At 35.8% G+C, this 11195-nt stretch overlaps 1 long non-coding RNA gene across 2 annotated transcripts in view; it reads left to right on the top strand.

Moving 5' to 3' along the window:
- LOC145669100 (uncharacterized) overlaps positions 1 to 11195 on the top strand; it is a 45578-nt gene that overhangs the window by 31333 nt on the left and 3050 nt on the right. The window lies entirely within an intron of this gene.

The following is an 11195-nucleotide window of genomic DNA, read 5'->3' as shown; positions in this document are numbered from 1 at the left end:
TGAAACAGTGAACGATCGCGCCGCGCTGGAAATTTCTTCAAACAGTATGAAATTCTTATATAGTGTTTGAACTTAATTATCATTATTAATTATCTGAACATTATTACTTCGATATTGCAGAATTATACAATACGATGGACCAAGTAATTATATAATACTTTTCTATTATTATATTATTATTTAATAAACAATAATAATAATAATAATATAATAGAAAAGTATTATATAATTACTGTATTTACTCTTTGAAGAAGTATTTTATAATAATAATAATAATAATAATAATAATAATAATATCAACAACCGCGGGATTATCCTGCCAGGATATCCACAGGATATCGCTCTACTGACAAAGTCGGGACTATCCTGCCAGGATATCCACAGGATATCGCTCTACTGACAAAGCCGGGATTATCCCGATAGGATATCCTCAGGGTATCCTGACTATGTCCCAATATCCCGTACGACATAGTGACATCAATGGGACTTGTTCAGAACATAACATGGATATCGGATGCTATTAGGGATAATATACCAACCCTGTGAGACAAAAAACAAAGTTTCTTGTAGCGAGTGATTGGGCATGCAATGCGCGCTCTTAACACGGGGGGTGATTTTTCCTCCAAGTGCATTTATTGATTTTTTTTTATTCTAGACATAATTAGTAATCAAAAGAGAGAGAGAGAGATAATAGCATCATAAGCAACACTGTGTAAGTTACTAATCGTAACAATTACCGCTGATTGTTAACGGCCCATTTTCAAGTACATTGGCAGCATTGAGTAGCTACTAAGCGTGTCGTACGATAGAACTAATGAAGATTGCAATGTACACAATTGCCGTAAATTCGACAGTTACGTTATCTGGTCCTTGATACAGACTTCATGTTAGATAAAGTTAGGTTATATTGCATAAAAATTGTATAATGATGATATGAGGAATGGTTATAGTAACGTTTTGGGCCTTGCGCTAAATGAAATACCATATTTAATGTCACACACAGGGGGGGGGGAGTTTTGACAGGGGTATTCCAGGTTACAAAACCTTAAATTGGTCAGGGAATTTCAGAAACATCTCCCGCTCGCCACCCTGTGCTGTATTATCACGTGAGATACATGATGTATTAATTTCACTACAGCACCAGTACTACAGTTCACTTTGATATTTGTCAACAATCCACATACCAAATGAGTTGAACATGTGCGTCGATAAGGACGAGGTTCGCGTGTTAGAAAATTGAGATACGTGAGTGCGCCAGAAATGGGATGATAGGAAGTATGTAAGATTAGCAATAATGTTCGTATTTCACACAGTTATAAATAAATTTAAAAAATAATTGTTTTGCAAGAACAATTTTTAATTAAATGGACATGCTGCAAAATATAGAATTATTTTCTTATCTAAATTCTCCACAAACATAACTGTGAGATACGTATGAATTAGAAATGAACTTTCACACAACAGCTCACTAAATAAAAAGGTTTAAAAATTTGTTTGGTTAATCCATCTTAAAATTTGAGAAAGCTTGGTTGGTTTGTATCAAAAACGTTTGAGCCTATTTCTGTACAAGAAATGCTTTTTTTTTTTTTAATTTTACCTTTGTCCAGGTTTTGAAGATGGTTTGGGCATTCTTAGAAAATCTCACTTCTTCCCGAAAAAGAAAAGAATGGGATTCAGTGTCCTCAAAATTGAATATATCTCCTATAGAATACTAGTAACCTGAAACTCACAATTTGCTCCACGACTGTAAGCTTAATGAGTAATAAGAAAAGTACTGTAGGGTTTTCTGGGGAATATATATATATATATATATATATATATATATATATATATATATATATATATATATATATATATATATATATATATATTAGAAAAATCCCCGTTTTTGCGTACACCTTAAGTTCATGAAAACAGAAATAAAGACCATGCTAGTTAGCTCTGTTGAATTCCTATTCGGGAGATCATGAGTTCGATTCCTACGGCCGGCGATCCTAACCGGGTTTTCCAGAGTTTCTCTGTCCTAGCAGGCAAATGGTGAGATGGTACCTGACAAATAGCACTGGTCGGCCCCTTTTTGTAGTTAATGTGGTAATGTATCTAGTGTAAAATGGCATTAAGGCATAACTCGTGTTTGTTAAATTAATTAAATCAGGTGGTATGATTTTTCATTATATTTCTTTCTAACCACCCATAACACTAATGGACTCACATATTTAGACCCTATTATAGCCTTTATCTTGTTTAAATGTGTAAATAAAGTTCAGGTATGCAGGAAAATATCTTCGCCCCTGTTTCGTCCTCCATAAAAAGTTCAATCAGCGTTCCCACTGATATGGGAAATTCGCGCAATTTGAAGTACGGATTTATGTTACTCAAACCGTTTGTATAGCGTTATTTTGCTACAGCAGGGTTTTTTTTTTAATTATTCGTCTTGCGACGAGCCACAGGTTTCATATTTCCACTTTAAATTAGATGTAACGGCATTTTAACGCCGAGTACACATGTGCAGATACAACTGTACTTGTATAATCAACTTCTGCTCGGAAAAATAGAACTTTTTTTTAAGTCCTGGAATTGTGCAAATAGTGACCTGGAAAAGTCGGGGCATTTAATTGTCCAAAGTCCAAAATAGTTGGCATTTAATTGTCTAAAAAAAACATGAGTGCCGCAGTAGTAATCGCCCCACTTGGCCTAACTTTGGATTATCCTCAATGAGGGGCCCCAAGGCCAGGGGTCAATGACCTAGGGGTACCTAGGACCACCCCCTCTAAATTTTGGCAGGGGTACCTTGGCCCACCCCCTAAATTTTGGCAGGGGTACATAGGACCACCTCCCTTAAATTTCGGAAATTGCCAAATCTAAAAATTTGGTGTGGTAGCCTAGGACCATAGTATGTACCTCTATTAGTATTCGGTGTCTATGTCGTTCCCTTTCATGGGTAAAAAATTGCCAAAAAGTCAAATTTCGGGGGTTTTTGACCTATTTTATCCCCTTTGATGAGGTGTTATTACCCTATATGGTTATATGGGCGTATACAGGGGTCCATTCCCTTTCATAAGACATGGGTATATTAATGCACCCCTTGAAAAATTTTGGAGGGGTACCTTGGCCCATCCCTTAAATTTTGGAAATTGACCAATTTAAACATTGGGTATTATAGTACAGGACCCTAATATGTATTATGATAAATTTGGGTGGTCTACCTCATTTCCTTCTAGGGGTACAAAATTGCCAAAACTATAAACGTAAGCAATACGTTGTACCACGTGTTTCGTTTTTGACCTAATTTATCCTCTTGGATGAGGTCCTATTACCTTATATGGTTATATGGTCATGTATAGGGGTCTATTACCTATCATAAGACATAGGTACATTTGTGCACCCCTTTAAATTTTTGGGAGGGGTACCTTGGCCCACCCCTTTAATTTTGGAAATTGCCCAATTTAAACATTTGGTATTATAGTATAGGACACTAATATAGATCACTATAAATTTGGGTGGTCCACGTCGTTGTCTTTTAGGGGTACAAAATTGCCAAAATTTTAGTACAACCACGTGTTTGGTATTTGGTACATTTTATCCCCCTTTGATGAGGTTCTATTACCTTATATGGTTATATGGTCATGTATAGGGGTTCATTATCTATCATAAGACATAGGTACATTGGTGCACCCCGGGAGGGGTACCTTGACCCAACCCTTAAATTTTGGAAAATGCTCAATTTAAACATTTGGTATTATAGTACAGGACCTCAATATGTTTCGGTGTTCCTGTTGTCAAAATTTTAAGTACAACCACGTGTTCGGTTATTGACTCAATTTATTCTATTTGATAAGGTTATAAGGTATGGACGGGTATCTCCTTTCAATTTGGTAGGACCCTTCGGGTGTAGTACGGTCACGTGATCGATGATTTGGTTTTAATGCGCGACGAGGTCCCTGGTCAATGTTCTCTAGGAATTAGGTGTAAACTTTGAACAAGATTCTTGACATTTAAAACTTTTTTTCAACTTTTCAAACTAAAAAAAAATCAAAACAAAAATTGAAACGAAAACTTTTAAACAAAAATCTTGAAACTAAAAAATTTTTTCAAAACAAAAATTTGAAACGAAAAATTTTGAAACGAAAAAAGTTGAAACAAAGATTTTGAAACGAAAAATTTTCAACCAAAAAAAATTTGAAACGAAAAATTTTCAAACAAAAAATTTTGAAACAATAAATTTACAAACAAAAAAATTTCAAAACAAATTTTAAACAAAAAATATTTGGAAACGAAAAATTTCAAAACAAAAATTTCGAACAAAAAATTTTAAACAAAAAATTTTCAAACAAAATTTTGCAAATAGAATTTAAATCAAACAGTGATCAGCTTTCACGGTTAACCGTTAAACTTTATCCGGTTTTTAACTATTCGATTAACAAATAAACGGTTTTCAACTATTCGATTAACAAATAAACGGTTTTCAACTATTCGATTAACAAATAAACGGTTTTCAACTATTCGATAAACAGATGAACTGTTTCTTTCCTTTTCACACCAGTGAGTGCAAGAATTTACAATCTAAAACAAAAAGAAAATTTGTACTCTCTTTAAATACGCATCATTTTTGAAACAAGGTGTTAGTGTTCATCATGGATACACAATGGAAACATCCATTTACCTGTATTCTCGCAGGGCCTAGTGGGTGTGGAAAAACGTATTTTGTGAAGCGATTACTGTCACATCTCCCAACCATGATCAATGCAAAATTTCGTAAGATATACTGGTATTATGCAGAATGGCAAGACGTGTATGCAACAATGCCAGTTCCAGTAGAATTTCACGAAGGACTTCCACGAATGAAAGATTTTCAGCCTCAAGATGGACCACATTTGATTATTATTGATGACCATATGCGAGAAGTGAATAGTGATATTGTTGATATGTTCACAAAAGGATCACATCATCGAAATATTAGTGTGACTTTTATAACACAAAATGTATTTCATCAAAGTAAAGCAAATAGAAATATGAGTTTAAATTGTTCGTATTTGGTGTTGTTTAAAAATCCACGTGACAAGTCACAAATCAAGCATATGAGTTATCAAATCGTGCCTGAGCATCCACTGTTTCTACAAGAAAGTTATGCAGACGCAACAAGAAATCTACATGGTTATTTACTGATGGATCTTAAACAAGATACACCCGATGAAATGCGATTTCGTACAAATATTTTTCCCGACGATTTGCATCATTATGTTTACGTACCAACAAAACATGTTTAAATTATTGTGCATGTGAAAAGAATGACTTAGTCTGTCACGATGTCTCCTACAGTGAAACACGCTGATCTGCTACGTGCTCTGCACAAAGCTAAACCAAGATTGCGTAAAGCTATTATTGCCAATGCAGACGCTTCATTAATTCATAGTATTTGTGAATGTTGTTATAATGTCTTAAAAGGCAATGTTCCACTGACAAGTGCGCAGAAGTCAAGATTAAAGCGTTACAAGAACACGCTCCGCTATCTGGTGGACAATACAAAATCATTGGATAAAAAGAAGAAACATTTAGCCGTACAACAAGGAGGATTCTTACCTGCATTACTTGCACCTATTGTAGGAAGTGTGTTATCCAGTATTTTGTTTAAACAATAAACTTCATGGAACATAGCAAGAAGATGGTTTTAGTGCCACCAGAAATGCTTCACGAATGCATGCATCATCATCCCGTGTGAGTGAAAATCGAGAATCTAATCTCGATCGTGAAATGCAATCTATATTGAATACATCGTATCCAAGTGATGAAGAAAAATGGAATCAGTACAATAGAATATTACAGAAATATCTTTATGTGATACGTAAACAAGAAGAACCAATACCACTTACAATTACATCAATGAAACCTGATGGTGACGTCCCGAATGTTGACGATAGCACGAAACAAGAAATTTTAGCCGCAATACCACAAATGTATCGTAAGAAAGCCGAACTACTATTCCGTCGTTTAAAACAAGATGACGCAATTACGTGGGATCATAAAGGAACAGTGTACATCAACGATAATAAACTACATGGATCCAATATTGTAGATTTAATGTGTGATGCGACTCGACCGAGGAAACATTCTAATCCTCAAGGCTGGGAATTGTTTTGCAACTACCTTGCATCGTCAAACACACCTCAAGAATTGATTGGTAATCCACGAAGATTAAACTATATTGTCAAGCATAATAGTACAACAGCATCTGAAGGATCTGCACCACCAAAACCGGCACCTGAATTATTTTCTTCCGGAGAAGAAGAAGAAGAAGAAGAAGATGATGATGTTTTAGAAGTCCGACCAAAAAGAAAACGTATTATTCCACAATGGTCAACGTACAAACCATGAACAAAAAGTTGAAATCCATTTATTACAATCCAGCACATCCTGCATCGTTTTCTACTGCAAAGAAATTATGGCAAGCCACAGGAAAATCTATACCTCTAGCCAAAATAAAACTTTGGTTAAACAAACAACCTACCTACACGTTACACCGTCCTGTACGTCGTCGTTTCCGTAGAGATTTTTATCTTGTCAACAATATTGATGATCAATGGGAATGTGATTTAAATGATTTACAATCACTTCAAAACTATAATGACAATTACCGCTATATTCTTACAGTGATTGATGTGTTTAGTCGGTACGGGTGGGCTGTACCACTAAAATCAAAAAGTGCCGAGGATATAGTGAATGCATTTGAAATGATTTTCCAGGACAGGAAACCAATTGTACTACGTAGTGATCAAGGAACTGAATTTACCAACAAGACAGTACAAAAGTTTCTCAGGAAACACAACGTGCAACATGTTACAACAAAGGATCCAGATATTAAAGCCAGCATCGCAGAAAGATTTAATCAGACATTGAAACATCGTATGTGGAAATACTTTACCAAATATCAAACATACAATTACATCAAAGTATTGCCTTTACTTGTAAAAGCATACAATGAAAGTCGGCATTCCAGTATTAAAATGGCACCTGCAAACGTTTCTCAGGACAATTTACTGGAGGTGTGGCATAACTTATACGACAAAAAGCTACAACGTTCAAAACAAGATACGGATTTATCTGTTGGTGATACTGTTCGTATAAGTAAAACAAAACGTATCTTTGACAAGGGTTACCTCGAGAACTGGACTTGGGAAATATTCAGAGTAAAAGCCATTGTACCAAGAAACCCACCAGTGTATCGACTAGAGGATTTAAATCATCAACTCATCGATGGTGTTTTCTACAGAGAAGAATTACAACCAGTACCGCTCCCTTCGACGTTCCTCATCGATAAAATATTACGTACAAGAACAAAAGGTCGCAGAAATGAGTATCTCGTCCAGTGGAAAGGATATCCTTCCTCATTCAATTCGTGGATCCCTGCAACTTCATTGAAGAAGAAGAATGGAACCTGATCAAGATTTTTACGTTACACTTCCCAGTAATAGTTCCATGGATTATTTTCCAGAAAATACATTGACTTCATATATTACGAAATTACAACGACGTGTAGAGTTTCGCCAGAAATGGGATGTGGCAATTGTAGAGATTCATTATCCACATTCTTTGCTGAACATTAACAGTGAAAACAATAAAATATATTACAAATCATCAAGTAGTAATGATCAAGAACCGTGGAAGGTTGTAACGATCCCTGTTCGCTATTATAACAATATACGGGATCTTATTCATGCAATTAATATACATCATAAAGAAACCAATTTATTTATATCTCATGACGCAACTAATAATATATGCCTCATAAGACATCCCAAAAAGGAAATCCATACTTCTGTACAAATTTCACCAAGTGTTAGTTTAATGCTTGGATTTGAACCGAAAAGTGATTTAAAAGATATGGAAAAGGGACAATATACACCGGATGTACGATTAGGCTTACCATCACAAATGTACGTCTATTGTGACATTATTGAATCTGTCATTGTTGGAGATACAATGGTACCATTGCTACGAATTGTCAACATGGATCCTGTGAATCATACTTTGGAAGTCATGCAGTACAAATCTTTAATCCTGCACATTATGTTCCGGTGGAAAAAATGAATTTTGAGCAAATACAAATCGATATAAGGGATAGCACAGGTCATCGGATGCCATTCACCTTTGGAACGGTGTGTACAAAGCTACATTTCCGTCGTCGTCGTCATGACTGATCCGTATTTGCAATACTACCAAAAACAAGCGTTGTCCGGTATCGGCAACGTCTATGTGGGAAGTCCCTATCAAGCAGGACATGGCATTGGAAGTTTCCTTGGTGGCTTATTTCGTTCAGTGTTACCACTTGTGAAGCAAGGCGCTAAAACTGTGGGAAAAGAATTATTAAAATCAGGTGCCAATATGATTAATGATGTTGTGATCTCGAATCAACCGCTGGAAGAATCGTTTCATCAACGGATGCAAGAGGCAAAATCAAATTTACAAGAAAAAGCTAAAAATAAGTTGAAAACTGTGCTGGGAAGTGGATATCATAAACGAAAATGGGATGACTGCTCTCAGTTTGAGGTTGACCTTCCAACGATCAACAACACCATCAATCCTACAAAGAGACGTAAATTATCACATAAGAAGAAGAAGAAATCATTGGCATCGTCACCAGATATTTTTGATTAATTCAACGATGGCTTTCTTACATCATCAATCCTGTGAATGTGTAAAAAGTGAATTGGACATTTTTTCAACGTTGCCCACGCAAACCAGTGTTCTGGACAATCGTATTATAGGCTACAAACCAATTAGTTCAATAGCTGAAAATTCACCAATAGAATTTGTAGTGAGTGGTAGCAGTGATGAATACATTGATTTGCCACAAACCTTATTGTACATCCAAGCACAAATTGTGAAACCAGATGGTTCCTCCTTCACCAATACGGATAAAGCAATTGCACGTGTCAATGATTTTCTAAATGCTATGTTTAGTGAAGTACAAATCTACTTGAACAATAAACTGATTTCATTTCCGTCACATAATCATCCATATCGTTCGTACATGGAAAAACTGCTCAATTATAGTGATGGAGCTAAAAATACACATTTACAAACAGCAATGTGGTTTCAAGATACGGCTGGTCATATGAACGCAACCACCAGGGAGAACAAAGGATTTCAACAACGCTATGAACTGACAAAACAAAGTATGAAATTCGATATGATTGGACATCTTCATTGTGACATTTTTAATCAAGATAAATTTTTAATTCATGGAGTGGAATTACGTGTGAAACTTATTTCTGCAAAACCAAACTTTTGTCTCATGGCCGGTGAAAGTGGTGTCAATGCAAAAATCAATATTCTAGATGCATCGTTGCAGGTGAAAAAAGTCAGCATCAGCCCTAGTGTTAAATTGGCACACAATAAAGTTTTACAATCTACACCGGCAAAGTATCCTCTGACAAGGGTTCAAATGAAATCATTTACCATCCCGAAGGATATACAATCCAAAACTATTGATAACCTGTTTATGGGAACATTGCCAAATCGTATTATTGTAGGATTTACATCGAATGAAGCATCCAGTGGAACTATTACCACCAATCCATTTGAATTTCAACATCTAAACATTATTTCTTTACATTGTACGTGGATGGAAAAGCTGTACCTTCAAAACCATTGCAACCCAACTTTGAAGAAAATCTCTACATTTCATCGTACCACACATTGTTCTCAGGCTCTGGCATACATTTTACCAATACTGGAAATACAATTTCAAGAGCCGACTACAAGAATGGATATACACTGTTTGTATTTGACCTAACTCCCGATTCTTCTGCTGGAGATTGTCACTATTTGAATTTACAACGACATGGCGCCATCCGATTGGAAGTTCATTTCCAAGAGAAATTAGCAGCACCTGCAAACTGTATTGTGTATGGAGAGTTTTCCTCACTCCTAGAGATCGACCACCAGCGCAACATTATCCTGGACTTTTAAATTACAAGGTACGTATACGTTATGTATCATTTCCATTCACGATGTTGAATACATTACAATTAGATAGTGCTTTACACGGTAGTCCATTATTCAGAAATCATTTTACCGGGGTATTTGCAAGCGATGAGTTGCCCTCACGGATTTCTCTTCCTCTGGCAATGATTGTAAATACAGATCCATTCACAAAACTAGGAAGTCATTGGATTGCAATTTATATTGATCATCGCGGTGTTGGAGAATATTTTGACAGCTATGGCCTTCCTCCTTATGTACCACAACATGTTGCATTCTTAAAACTTCATTGTATGTACTATAAATATAATAATAGCCAAATGCAAAGTCTTGGTTCATCCGTATGTGGCTATTATGCTTATTTTTATTTGTGCTGTAAAGCCCAAGGAAAATCTCTGCGTGAAATTCAATACTTGTTCACAACAGTACCCACGGTTAATGATCGTAGACTGCTGCAATATACCTTCCAGGTAATTTTATCATATTTATCATTGCAAATGTATTGTTTAATCATCATCTATTTCTATACTAATCATCTTTTTCCTCGTTCTTTTTTACAGAATTCACAATACGAAGCTTTGCAAACGGGTGCTATGCTGCAAAACATGGAAACAAATCATTACAATCAAGAAGAGCAGGCGGTATAATGAAGAAACCCAGCTCAATATACAAACATTGTCAATATCTTAGTGTAACAAGAAAGAAAAAGAAGAAACCAGAAATATGAATAAAATACAATTTATGCTTATTTATGTGTTTTTATTGTCCATTCCATATTCAACGTTATCATATTCTCCTAAAGAACTGTGCGATATAAGACGAGAACCCTGGACAAAGTTTCCACCTAATTCCTAGAGAACATTGACCAGGGACCTCGTCGCGCATCAAAACCAAATCATTGATCACGTGACCGTACTACACCCGAAGGGTCCTACCAAATTGAAAGGGGATACCCGTCCATACCTTATCAAATAGGATAAATTGAGTCAGTAACCGAACACGTGGTTGTACTTAAAAATTTGAAAATAGGACCACCGAAACATATTGAGGTCCTGTACTATGCTTAAATTGGACAATTTCAGTGGACCCCCATTGCCAAAATTTAAGAAGGGTGCAACAATATACCCATGTCTTAGGATATGGACCCCTTGTAATCATAGGATCTCATCAAAGGGGATAAAATGGACCAAAAAAACAAACACGTGGTACAACGT

This window comes from Thermobia domestica, chromosome 13 (assembly GCF_964235325.1).
Source record: "Thermobia domestica chromosome 13, izTheDome1.hap1.1, whole genome shotgun sequence".
NCBI lineage: Eukaryota > Metazoa > Arthropoda > Insecta > Zygentoma > Lepismatidae > Thermobia > Thermobia domestica.
This window is presented reverse-complemented; position numbering and strand designations above follow the sequence as displayed.